The sequence below is a fragment of the Dipodomys spectabilis genome, unplaced genomic scaffold (genome assembly GCF_019054845.1).
Source record: "Dipodomys spectabilis isolate Male_0828 unplaced genomic scaffold, ASM1905484v1 ptg000527l, whole genome shotgun sequence".
NCBI classification, from domain to species: Eukaryota; Metazoa; Chordata; class Mammalia; order Rodentia; family Heteromyidae; genus Dipodomys; species Dipodomys spectabilis.
In genome coordinates, this window is record NW_024871204.1 from 1,203,986 (window position 1) to 1,218,591 (window position 14,606).

General features: G+C 34.2%; 1 pseudogene; it reads right to left on the reverse strand.

The window, feature by feature from the left end:
• Positions 1-9,410: 9,410 nt before the first annotated feature.
• On the reverse strand, positions 9,411-9,509 carry LOC122099662 (annotated as a pseudogene).
• Between the last annotated feature and the right edge of the window lie 5,097 nt (positions 9,510-14,606).

Sequence of the window (14,606 nt, forward strand, 5' to 3'; positions counted from 1 at the left end):
TAAAAACTGTTACACAGTAAAGTAATAAATCAGAATAATAAATTACTATAATAATCATTAGGTGAATTTTTAATGGTAGTCAATTATGTAAGAAATGAGGCAAATTGCCATTCGTTTGCACTTAATAATTGAAAAAGAATTTTCTAGGTCTTTTTAAATATATCACAAGTTTAATGAAGAAACTATTCTGCGACAGCGTAGCATAATCAGTTAAAGATGATATTAGAGCAAAGAACAGATTGTACTATGTTTTTGGACGTTAATGTATATACTTATTTTGGTTGTGGGAAATTGTGGGGATTTCAACTTGGGGTATTATTCTTGCTAGGCTGGCATCATATCAGTGTTTAACTTTAGGATAGGAATTCCCTTTCGACAAGAACATTCACCTGATCTGTTGTTAGCCTTCCATTCATCAATGGTATCAGAGCTGTATACCAATTTATCGAGCTTCTTACCTTGGCTGGCCTGGATCTGCAGTCTTTCCAATCTTAGTTTCTATGTAGTGCAGGATGGTGGAAATGATCCAATGCACCCAGCTATAGATAGAGATGGAAGTCCACTAAAATTTGGCCTGGGTTCTGGTGCCAAGCAGTAACAGTATTTTTAAAGCAATTAGACATATATATCACTTAGACTTGTGATTACCTCAGGCAAAGAATTAAAGAGCAGTGAAGCACAGAGGACAGGCAGAATTTTAATTACCTACTCAGAGGCTGAATCAGCATAGCTTGCTACTCTGGAGGCTGAGATCTGAAGACCACTGTTCAAAGCCAGTCCACTCATGAAAATACATGCGATTATCTCCAAAAAACCAGAAGTGGAGCAGAGACTCAAGTGGTAGACCACTATCCTTGGGCACAGAAGCTTAGAGCTAGTGCCCAGGCACTATCAAGCCTGAGGAATGATGAATACATGCATGAGCACATGAACATGCGTGTGTGTGTGCACACCCACAAATACACACCCAAATGAGTATTTCAATGCAGAGTCCTTAATTTTTTCAGCTTGCTGTACTTTATTTCCCTGTATTTGTTCACCAATTAACAAAATCAGCTAAGCACCTATTTACATACAACTCATTATGTTTCTCTAAAATCTACTCTCTTTTTGGAAGCCTGCTTTTATTTCATCCAAAAGGAAATTATTCAGGAGGTCAGTTCAGCTCCTTTAACTCTGTAGTGTTAGATGATTGTTTAGGTTCTTCCTAGCAATATGATTTTTTGAAATCGTACATAAAGCAGCATATTTCTTTCACGAGAAAGGAAGCCTCTGTCAAACAATTAATAATAGGTTTTTCTCCTCCTGGCAAGCATCTGTAGTTTTATCATCTTCATAAAATTCATGATCAGTCTGTGTATGCCAAAGACTGCTCTGAAAATAAAAAGACCCTTCTCAGCTCTTAGCATTCATATGTCATTCATAGATATGAAGGTGTTTAAATATTTTTGAAATTTCTTTGGACTAAATAATGTTCACCTTGAATATCTTGAGAAAGAAAAATTGGTTTCTCAGCCCTTTTGGTAAGAACTGGAGTGAAAGAAACAAAAGGAAAAATAAGGAAGAACTAAACACATACATTCAAATGAAACAAGACAACCCTAGAAAACACAAATTAATTCAGTGCAATCAGCTATGATAAGCTTATGAAAATTCTGACTCTATGGGAGTGCACTGTTGTGAGGATAGTGGTTAAATCCCAGACTGAACAGAAAGATCTGTACACAATGTCAGGCACCTGTTATTCTAAATTCAAGGAAGAATAACATAAAGTGGACTGAGCCCACGATCATACCCAAGTAGGAAGCCAGATTCTATCTGAAAATTAATCTGGATAATTTAGGGCTGGGGCATGACAAAGTGGTAAGAACACCCATGTAGGAGACACAAGACACCCAATTCAAACTCTAACATTATGTGTATTAAAGAAAAAACCTATTACTTTACATAATTGGAACAATAATAAGATTTGAGTATTTGAGTGGAGAAAAATCCATGAGACAGATAGAGTGAACCCATGTTGCAATGCTTTCTACTTAAATGAAAATCTTATGTGATACTCCAGGCATAACAGAGTTACCTTGCAAATGAGCATAGATGTGCATTTGGGTGATGGAAATACTCTACTTACATAGAGGTAAATTAAATATTTTTTTGGTAGATTTTAGTTCTTGAACTAAGAGCCTGGGTGAAGTCCCTGAGCTTTTTCTCTCAATGCTACCACTCTACCACTTTGAGCCACAGTCCAAATTCTGATTTTCTGTTGGTTGTTTGGAGATAAGAGGCTCATGGACTTTCCTGCCCAGCATGGCTTCAAATCCTGATCGTCAGATCTTAGCCTCCTGAGTTACCAGGATTCCAGGCATGAGACATCGATGTTTTTAATAAGTTAGTAAATTGTACAGTTACAGAAATTATAAATTATCATTATAACCTGTATAATATATGTGTGTATGTACATATCAATGCAAACGGAAAGAAATATTTTAATATATTCAAATCATCCTTCATTATAAAATAAAATGGCAACAAACATTAATGAAGAGCAAAACAAAGGGAATTGTCACATGTTTGTTGTTGTTGAATGGAATATGAATTGTGAGAATTAGTTTGTGAAAACCATCTTTCCTTTAACAAAATGGATAATGGCTATTAATTCCAATACATTTATTTACCCATATTGTGCATCCTCACAGAAAGTGTCAAAATCAAACCACATATTTTGTCTTTGTATTTAAATCAACTGATATAATTTAGGGGATAGATGAAGTAATCAAATAAAGATTAATATAATAGTAAGTGAGGTTATGAGTCAGAAATGATAATTATTTTAAATATGATAATAGCTAATTAAATTTCTTACATAAAATCTATTGTCATGTCTCTCATTCCCACATTACGAAAGTACATAGAAGATTCTCACTAAATTATGTGTCCAATCATGAAAAAAAATGTATTGAAAGAATATGGGCACCGTGTGGTTTTAACTTATTGAGACTGATAGGAAGTAGTGTGTTTTTGAGGACTTGCACAACGTTGTGATGGAGATGAAGGGTGGGATGTACTTATTCTGTAAAATTGGCTAGAGGATTGCTCCTGGAAAAATAGTGATGAATTCTTCCAAAATGTTACAGTAAAATCACTTTCACAACCATGTTCACTGTTGCACTATTCACCATAGCCAAGTTATGGAAACAGCCCAGATGCCCTTTGGCAGAGGACTAGTTGGAGAAAGTGTGGTACATATACAAAATTGGATTGCTCCTATCCATAGAGAAGATTGTTACATCATTTGCAAAGAAATGGATAGATCCAAAAATATGTTAAATAAACGAAGTCAGAGCCAGACAAATAAAGGACCCATGTTCTGTCGTGTATTTGGAAGCTAGAACTTTATGCAAGTTTACACATCAGAATTAACCAAAGCATACTATTTACAGAGGAGGAGTTAAAAGGTGTAATTTCTTATAAAATTGAACTTTTAATCCCACAAAATGAATACCAGGAAACTATCACTCAGAAGACGTGAGGGAAAGTCAAAGGGAAGAAATAAAGAGTGTTATGGAGGAAGAGTGTGAGGGCATAACATTCAATGCAGATAGTATGAAACTTGAAAAAATGAAAGTGGAATGTGGAAAGGTATGTAAAGATCCCTTATACTCATAAACTGATTGTTGAATGGAAATTTCTCATACAACCGTTTAATTAAAATTTAATTAAAAACAATGTAGACATCTAATCTTAAACTGTGTTCCCTTAAACCATGAGTCAATATAATAGTTTCCTCCTCAAAAATTTTCTTTGCAGGTATTTTCCTTATAATGACAGAAAAGTGAACAACGCAATGAATATCAGTACATCACATTGCATATCCTAAATAGATGCAATATAAAAATCACATTGAAAATGTAAGAATTCATCACATGATAAAATAACAGGTAGAAAGTATCAAATGCTGATTGTTTTTCCAAGTACTTTACCTATGGTATCTAATTTAATCCTCACAATAATCCCATAAAGTGGAACTATTTCTATTTTTAATTCTCAGATGATGATACTGAAGTCTTCACAGTTGGAATTACTAGTATAATATTGCACACATGGTAAGTGTTAGCCTACAGCCAATTTCCACCATATCAAATAAACACATTGTATTTTATGACTAAAATTCCAGCACGTTGCCTACTAATTATAGGCAAAAATCCCAGAATTATTTGTGTATATTCTGATAATATTTCACTTTATCTTTGTTAGAAAATAGGTAATTAAGCCGGATGCTGGAAGCTCACACCTGTATTCCTAAGTATTCAGGTGGCTGAGATCTGAGGATCCCAGTTCAAAGCCAGCCCGGGCAGGAAAGTCCATGAGACTCTTATCTTTAATAAACCTCTAGTAAACCGGAAGTGGCACTGTGGCTCAAGCGGTAGAGCACTGACCTTGATTCCAAGAGCGCAGGGACAGCGCCCAAGCCCAGAGTTCAAGCCCCACGACTGATCAAAAAAAAAAAAAACTAAACAGATAATTGTAATATGAAAACTAAAAGTTCATAAGCAATTTATACCTCGCTGGTGAAAGGTACTGCTAAACTATAACATTCTTGATTTCTAGCTCAAAATACTAGAAATCACATTCTATCGCATGAGTCATCACTGCACTGCCTGGGGACCCCATGTCTGTTTAACACTGTCATACTGAAAGAATGACTTGCCCAGGCAGTCATTCCTGATGGAAACACATTGCAGGTCTTATGGACCAATCATTTCCACATTGTAGCCCACCTAAATTGTCTTCCATTAGAGGTACTTTGATTGCTTTTTATACACAACATTTTGACAGAAATATACTACTTTAAAATATTATTAAAGTAAGACTGACATAAAAATCGCCTTTGGCTCCAGGTAAATATTTTACCTTTCATATACCCCAAAATGCAGTCTGACCTATCATTAATGTTAGGAATGAGAGGTTAAAAATCATAGACACCAAGACCTAAGCATGAATTAAAGACTCTCCAATTTGTGAATACAATTGTTTTAAAAAGACATCAATACTACTGCATTTTTAAAATTCTCTATGATAATGATAACGTTAATGATAATGATAAAGTATTAGCACTTGCAAATAAGTCATTTTCTTGGGAATAGGACACAAAACACAAGATTAATCCTAATCATTTTAAAAGACCTTTATTTATACTGCAAATTCCCTCTTGAAATTATAAAAATTCTAAAACTAACTGAATTAGAGAGACACAAAGAAAATAATGCATCATCTACATTCAAAGGTCTGTGTTAATAGAAAAGAAAGTTATAACAAAAATTAGCTTACCAAATTCACTTACATTCTTTTATTCTATTTCATTTACTTTCATAACATCTGAGTTTTAATAAAATGATGCATAAAAAGCCTATATACCTACTTACATTTTCTGATCTTAACAATATTTATTTCAAAAATGTCTTTAGCTATATAGTCAATGAACTGAAATAGTACTAAAATATTCAAAGGCTTTTCAGTAATTTACGACTCACTCTGGGATGTTATTTATATTGGAAAAAATATCCAAAATGCGATAGTTAAAGTTGCGATAGTTACTTCCATAAAAGAGCCATTAGTGAAGATCCCTTTGCATTTACAAAACAACTTCAAACGCATCCACATTCTTGATGTGACACATGCTTTTTGTTTGTTTGTTTGTGAAATGTATATCTAACAAGCATTTCCACAATACTAATTTTCAGTCAATATGATGGGATATTCAAACCTAATAAATATGGGGTTGATTATCTTAGTGAGAATAGATATGAACTTACAAAGGAAGTTATTTTCAAAAGAAATCTGGAAAGAGTTTATCCACCTTGTGCTGCACAGAAATAACCAGAAAGTAATACTTGTGTGATCTGGTCGGTCAAACTCACTCCATGAGTATATCTTAAATGTATAAACAATTTAAGAGGTCACATACATATTTGTACTGACAATCATCTTACGGCAATAACTTGCTACCTAATTATGTCTGTATCTTCTCACCTAACATATAGTAAGAACTGAATGTGGTCTCTTTTTATCTAAATTAATGTTGTAAATGCTTTGATTATGATGATGTTATAATTTGACAACTAAACTGTACAGAAGGGTGGTTCCACTGACATGACATGACAGAACACTGATAAATAAAATATTGCAACAAAGTTAGCTCTTTTTAGCCTCAACTTGTCCACATTGGCAAGCAATATTGCCACATCACACGCACACATATATACATACATGTGCGCACATGTACACAAACATATACATGCATGGTAAATTCAGGGTTTATTGTACAAAGAAGTTCAAATAAAATATTAGTGATTAGGACAAATGATAATTTTCCTTATTACAAAATAATACACAATCCAGTCACTACGGGTGTTACATTTTGCTTGCTTTGCCACATGTGACCACTTAATTTATTTTAATTAATTCATTCATTCATTTGTTTGGTGTTAATATTAAGGCTTGAACTCAGGGCTTGGCTCTGTCCCAAAATTTGTTGTTTTTTCATTTTAGTCTTCTCAAGGCTAGCATTTAACATCTTGTACCACAGTTCCATTTCTAGCTTTTGCTGATTACTTTCAAATCAGAATCTAATGATTATTTTTTGCTTGAATTGGCTTCAAATCACAATCCTCAGATTTCATCTTTCTGAATAGCTAGGATTAAAGACATGAGCCAACAGTGTGGCTTCTACTTTTTCCTCTATAGTTATCTAAAGCACATACTTTGATAGTAATTTAAAACTTCTTAAGACCATAAACAAAAAATACCATGATATAATATGAGAAATCACTATTGAACATATGAACTTTAAGAGCTTTCTAATAGATCCATTAATTATTGTTATCCAATATTAGAAAAAATGTATAATGCAGTAGTAAAATAGAAGTCCTTTGTAGGACTACTTAAATTCCTTGATTTTTTAAAGACACTTGTTTTCATCTAAAATGCAGGCCTGTTTGTTGTCTTCATGTGATTTTCATGATTAAAGTTGCTTAGTTACAAGTCGAAGAGGATTTGTAGTATTTGCTATCAATTAAATCTCACCTTTTCTTCTTGGAGAATATAATGATTAAAGCAATAATTCAGAATCACCAAGCAATAGTTCAGAATCACACTTCCAGCGCAAATGGCAATATCATTTTCCACAAAGTTTTGCCACAGATACAATCTGCCTGCCTTTTCTAGCTGCTTTCCTAGCCTGGACATATTCTTTAATTGTACAGGAAAAGTGTGATTCAACTGATTTCAGTCAGATCTGTTACTAGAATTATTAAGGATTTAGATTCTTGTCTGTAATTTGGTAAAAGCCATTTCTCTTTATGTAAGCTACTAACAATGTATGTACTAATTTCAAGTAAATACATACATTCTATTTCCAACTTTTCAAAAAATAAAATTTTGTTTGTTGTATAAATTAATCAGAGGTATGGATTTTGTGGCTAGCTAAATCATTGCACATCTGTCTCTCTCTTCCTTTCTCTCTTTCATGGTTCTCATAGATAAAATGATTGCTTCATAATTATCTTAATTTAATTTGCTTTTTTATTTTTGGTTGCAACATTTCACTTTCTGCTCTGCCATTTCTTAAATCATTTAAATAGAAGGCATTGTTTCATATTTTCTCATTCCTAGAATAAGCTGAACCTGAAGAGACCATTGGTCCTCATTTTCAGTCTGTACCTTTGAATACCGAGGAACATCTTTCCTCTTCTCTCCATCAATTCCCTATTCCCCAGTTAGAATAATTTAGAATAGTAAAAAGACAAAAAGAGAATATAAATGATGGTGAAAAAACATATGCAAATGTTCATTGGATATTTCTGACCAGTTCAAACTATGTGAACTACTAGGGAAATACATGGACACCTCATTCCTACTGGCTCTCAAAGTCATTGGTTAGGCAACTCATGATGATGAGGAACAAGATGAACAAGTGAGGAATGGTATCAATTGCAAGAAAAAAATGGAGAAGGATCCAAGCAAATTTCTTCTTTGGGCTGCCAAAAATAATCGACTTACTACAGTGCAGAGACTATTTCTCATAAATGCCACTCATGTGAATACGAGGTATGACAATGAGTATATCCCTCTTCATCGAGAAGCCAACAGTGGACACTTAGACATTGTCCGTGAGTTGGTGGCTCAAGCGGCACATGCAATAACTGTAGATGGCTGGACAGCCCTTCACAGTGCATATATGTGGAATAATGCCAGAGTGGCTTCTTACTTACTTCATCATAATGTAGATACCAATGCCAAAACTGAAGGCCTCTTGACCCCCTTGCACCTTGCTGTTGAGAATTGAGATAGCAAAGATATGCTGGATCTCTTTCTGTTGAAGCATTATGTCAAACCAGGCCTGAAAAACAACTTGGAAGAAACTGCATTTGGTATTCCCAAAAGGATAAGTATGTATCACTACATCTTTGAAGTTGTGGAAGGCTGTACAAAATGTTCTCCTAAGTCCTAATGGTTCGGTTAAGTTTCTTAAATTTCAAAAATGTCAGTACATACTTTGTGCACATACAAAATATTTTCACAATCCAAATAACAGCAATATCCTTTTTTGGACGGTTGTGGGGTTTGAACTTTGGGTCTTTGCGCTATCCCCGTACTCTTCATTTCAAGGCGAGTGTTCTACAGCTTGAGCTACAGCTTCACTTCCAGTTTTCTATTGGTTTATTGAAGATAAGAGCCTTATGGACTTTCCTGCCAGGGCTGGCTTTTAACTTCAATCCTCAGGTTTCATCCTCCTGAATAGCTGGCATTACAGGCGTGAGCCACCGGCACTTACTGTAAAAATTCACGGATTCCGTGGAATTCTTCCAAGTAAATTGCTTGCCTTCAAAATGTATTCAAGAAGTTTTGTATACATCTATAATGATATCTACAGACTTTGTGATTTTTTCAATCAGAAGTAATTTAAACTTATCTGTAGTAAAGAAACTAAAGTATTTCTGGTCATTGTCTGAAAAAAGCATATTTTAAAATATTTTATATTCTATGTTTGTATAATGTCCATAATCTATTTTCTTCTTCCTAGATATACTTTGAGTTTTACATTGTTTTATAATATGTAGGTTCATTAATGTGTCCTTTCAGATTGCATTCCATATAGAAACAGTTTAAGATTCCTTTTTTTCCTAGGTCCTTATAGTATGATTTTTTTGGGATAAAATATCAATGGTGTCAAATTTCAAAAGTTTTGTAAAGGTTATGTAAAAGGTTTTGTAAAGGCCTTTCTAAGGTGAAGATTTAATACACTGATGTCAAACTTACTTTTAATTATATGAATTACGTGTATTGTTACACTTCTAATTTTGTAATCAACTGTTTAATAACTGCTTTTCTTTTCTTGTATCTGAAGAATGAAAAATATGGAATACTTCATAAATCTACATATCATCCTTGTGCAAGTGCCATGTTAAACATTTATTGAAATTAGTGTATACACTGCTGAAACATGTAGTAGCCTCTAAATTTAAGTAGTTAATGATGCAATCTTATACAGGCTTATATCCTTGTGTGCCTATTTGTAACAAGAAAACCTTATTGTTCCTAACAATGCTATTGATCTTATTTCCCTATAATTCTCGGAATAGTGGAAAAAATTATATTTTTCTGTCGATTGCTTACATTTGCAATTTTTTGTCAATGACTATTTATTTTTATTTATTTTTTTTTATTATTATTTTTTGTGAACATACTGTACAGAGGGGTTACAATTACATGGGCAAAATAATGAGTACATTTCTTTTTTTTTTTTTGTCGGTCGTGGGGCTTGAACTCTGGGCCTGGGCGCTGTCCCTCAGCTCTTCAGCTCAAAGCGAGCGCTCTACCACTTGAGCTACAGCGCCACTTCCGGTTTTCTGGTGGTTTATTGGAGATAGGAGTCTCACGGTCTCTCCTGCCCGGGCTGGCTTTGAACCTCGATCCTCAGATCTCAGCCTCCTGAGTAGCTAGGATTACAGGCATGAGCCACCAGCGCCCGGCCCATGAGTACATTTCTTACCAAGCATTGCAGCCTCCTCCTTTGTTTACCCTTCACATCCCTTCCCAGCCTCCCCCCCACCCAATCCCACCCCCACCCTACCCCCCCCCACCCCCCCACCACCGCACCAAAGTTGTAAAGTTTGTTTTCGACATGACAACTTGTACTTTTCATAGTTGCAACGGGTCCACCTGTATCCTTAAGCGACTTGTTTTCCCCATCTCCTCCACAAATTATACCGACATCAAATATAGTGAAAGCAGGGGTTATACTGTGAGGGAGGGACATACAAAGCAACAAAGAAATAATCTTATAAATGCATTAGAATCAAATGCATGAAAGAAAAACACATTTAAATACATATCTAAGGGAACATTTTCCTAACATCTCATTATCTGACCTTTTCTGCTTGACTCATACATATACTAGATATTGCAAATATGGGAAAACATGGGACCTATGTTTCTTTGGGCTTGGCTTACTTCACTTAATATAATTTTTTCCAAACCTTTCCATTTCCTAACAAATGGGGAAATGTCATTCTTTCTGATGGAAGCATAGAATTCCATTGTGTATATATACCACATTTTCTTGATCCATTCATCTACTGAGGGACATCTGGGTTGGTTCCTGATCTTAGCTATGGTAAATAATGCTGCAATAAACATAGTTGTGCTGGTAGCTTTAGTGTGGTTTTGTTTGTAAACATTTGGGTAAATGTCCAAAAATGGGATTGCTGGGTCATAGGGGAGCTCTATGTGAGGTCTTTTCAGGAACGTCCATACTGCTTTCCAAATTGGTTGAACAAGTTTACACTCCCACCAACAACGAAGTAAGGTTCCCTTCTGTCCACATCCCCTCCAGCATCTGTTGTTGTTAGAGTTCTTGATTATAGCCATTCTAACTGGGGTGAGGTGATATCTCAATGTTGTTTTGATTTGCGTTTCTTTTATGGCTAGGGAGGTTGAACCTTTCTTCATGTGTCTATTGGCCATCCTTCTTTCTTCTTCAGAGAAGTTTCTCTTCATGACTTTAGCCCACTTATTTATTGGGCAGTTGTTTCTTTGAGGATTTGTTGTTGGGGGATTTAATTTTTTGAGTTCCAAGTATATTTTAGATATGAGACCCTTGTCCGTTGTATGTCTAGTGAATATCTTCTCCCAATCCGTGGGCTTAATTATTATTAATCTTGCTAGCTATGTCTTTTGCCATGCAGAAGCTCTTTTTCATTTGGGATTTGATCGTACTTTCAAATATTTATAGTTAGGTCCAAAGTTGATGGCTTTTTCACGTACTTGTGGAGATAATGGATTCAAAGTAAGCCTTGCTTAAGAGCTACTTCTAAATTTCTGCAGCTGAAAATTTTCCAAATGAGGTCTTACTGACACAAATGTCTATCTGACCCTTTACCCTTCTTCCATGTAGGAACAGGCCAACAATAATATCTTACCTTGACACCCTAGATTGTCTTACTGGAATAAAAAAATGTTGGTTACAAGGGATCACAGAGAGACGAACAGTTCAGACAATACTGTACAGACTAGAAGGTATTTTATCAGAATATAATTATTTTCTATACCTACCATTTCAAAAGTAGCTAAAGCCAAGAAGGTGAAAAAAATTTTCATATGCATGATTACCTTATGTACTGGCCTGTCTATCACCCAAGTAGGCAGGAACTTACACTACTCTCTTTCTATCATCAAATATTTTCATAGTTGCAGAAGTCCATATGTTTCTCCTCGTTATTAGTCTTTAAATTGGTAGTATTTTAATCACAATGTTTCCTCTTGCCTCCAGGCTGTAAATCTACAAAAATATTAAACCTTTAGTTCTAACTCTATCCAACACTGAGGTAGAGATAATGGAATAATACTTTAAAACAGAGTTGCCTTTGATAACCTAACCACAAAAGAACAAGGCATAACAAGTGCCTTTTTTATTATATTATATATAGTCATATATTTTATCTTTATAAGTGCTGATTTTTTTATTTTACATGGTGAAACTTACTAGAATTAGTTGATAATTTGACAAATGAATTGGTATTTCTTTATTACACTAAGTAGAATTGGAATATAAACAATTATGTTTAGAATATACATTAGAATATAAATAGTATCAATGCAATATCTTCGGTATAAACTTGTGATTCCGTCTAAGTGTTCTTGTCCTTCTGAATTCACATGGAAAAAAAACAATGTTTTCCTCTAACCTATAATGGATTTTATTCTGCTGCTCTGTTTATTGTTTTAACTCGCTTGTCCCAAAATGATTTTCTTCATATTTTTGAAGCATTCCTACTGATTATGCACAAATTTTGCTGATATGATATCTAAAAAATATTATTCTTCTGCAGGACCCTTGAGTCCTAGGATCCCAGGTTCCAGTTACCTACATGATCACCTAGGCCCATGCAACAGGCAAACAGAAAGTAATTGAAAACACATCTCAATTCCTCATTTCTCATATTTTAGGGCCCCAATTCCTTGAGATGCAAGAATTAGCAGTAAGCAATTGTAAAATGCAAGGCAACTTAAAACGAAAGATGAAATCACAAAATCTGAGAGAAAGTACTCTAATTCAAACTTTCAATTTACAGATGACCAGCCCATATGAGTGAACAAGATCACAAAGTGTCATAAGATTATTTTTAATACTCCCCCTAGTGACTAATGAAATATTTAGGTCCAGAATAAGTGGGCCAAAAAATAGGTCCTGGAAGGAATCCTTAATTGGTCTACCAAGAAGCAGAAAACTTGACTTAGAGGTCAAATGTAATTCAAAAAAACAATTATTGAGAAGATCATTAGGGCTTCAAAACACTGGTATTTCAGTACAACTTGGGTCTGTGGTATAAAAATGTTGTTATTCTCAAACCAATGATAATCTCCATTTAATCTCCTGAAAGTGTATTCCTTTTCAAATAAAATTTTTAAAATCACATTCAGCAAAATAACATTTGACAAGTAGATGATACTTACATTACAAGCTTTTCAAGTGTAGGGAGCAAGTTACAATAGAGTTGATTTATTTAACCAGCACTAATGCCAAAAAGGTTCAATGATTCATTAAAGTGTAGAAATAGTACCACCTACCATTTGTGTTGTTCAGTAGGTGCCTTCCAGAAATGTGTTAAATAGATAAGCCTCCCATATTTCAAACCCAAAAGTTAGCTAATAAAGTAAATTTAATCACTTAAGAAGGTACATTTTAAAAAGTCACAAATAATTGCCTTATCATATGTTGTTTTATGTTTTCCCTATCTGTCTAACATAGTAAGAAATATGAATTTAAGTCTTGAATTTGGGTACTCTTCAGAGATGTGACAAACATAAAATCTGTCTTCTATTTCTATCATATTCCTCTATAGTCGTAAATTATTTTTCTTCTTTTTCCAAAACTTATAAGTAGTAGAAAGTATTATCCCATGTAAAATAAAATAATCACAAACCATTGTACAAAACCATTTATAAAAGCTGGTAGTTAGGAATATTTTCTAAGACATTTTTAAACTTTCTTGTTGACTGAAGATTAATCTTCCAAATGGATAATAATAAAATCGTGTCTAGGTGCTTCACGTCTCCAGTCTTGCAAATAGTTACTGCAGATGAATGAATTATGGAAATGTAAGCTGACATCCGTTCAAGTATATGCAACATTGACATTCCATGGAATGTATATAAAGCTTGTAAACTGTTAACAGACAGTTTAACAGAATGACTATTAGGAAGTTGAAAGCAGAGAGAAATAATAGTAAAGACATGAAATGAATGAAAAATGGAACAAGGGGCTAGTACACCTAAAATACTCAATGTACACGTATGATAAAGGAATTGATAAATCAGATATAAATCTTGGAGAGGGGGTTGGTTGAGAATGATAGGAGTGACTGATCTAGGAGCATTCGACAATTAGATGGATATATTTAATTGCAACACACTTGCACAACCTTTTAAATTCAGTTAAAAATAAAACAAAAAACAAAAACACACAAAAATCACAAACAAACAGCAATCTCTAGAGAGTATGAATATGACCTCTCAAAATTTTAAGCAGTTAATGAAGAGCAGTCTTGGGAAAAGCAAACTAAGCTGTTCAAAGTGGGCAGTTAGGGGTAGGGGAGAATTTTGAACAGATTTAAGTAGATTGTCTCAGATTATAAATCATCTACATCTGATGCAAATATTATCTTTCTTCTGCTAGTTCTCTTTGTCTGAACTGGATACTCCAGTCCTGAGACACCCTTGATAGATTGTGAAGATAGAATGGAAGAAACAAGCTCAAGGATCCATTAGGCCACTGGACAGAAAACAATCCTCGATGGTTACTCTCATCTCTCTACACTACTCTTTCTTCATACTTTTAAGTAAATTCATTTTGAATTATATTGTTCCTTCTTTGTTTTGGCAAAGTAATTGGTCAAAGTAATTCCCTAAACATTATTGGCCATTTTTCCATCATGCTGTTTACATGTCCAAACGAGTCCAGTAAACTTCCCTCTTGCATTTGGTTGCCATGAAACAACATCTATGTTAATGAGGAGAAATCTAATGTAAACCTTTTCTCCAGAAAA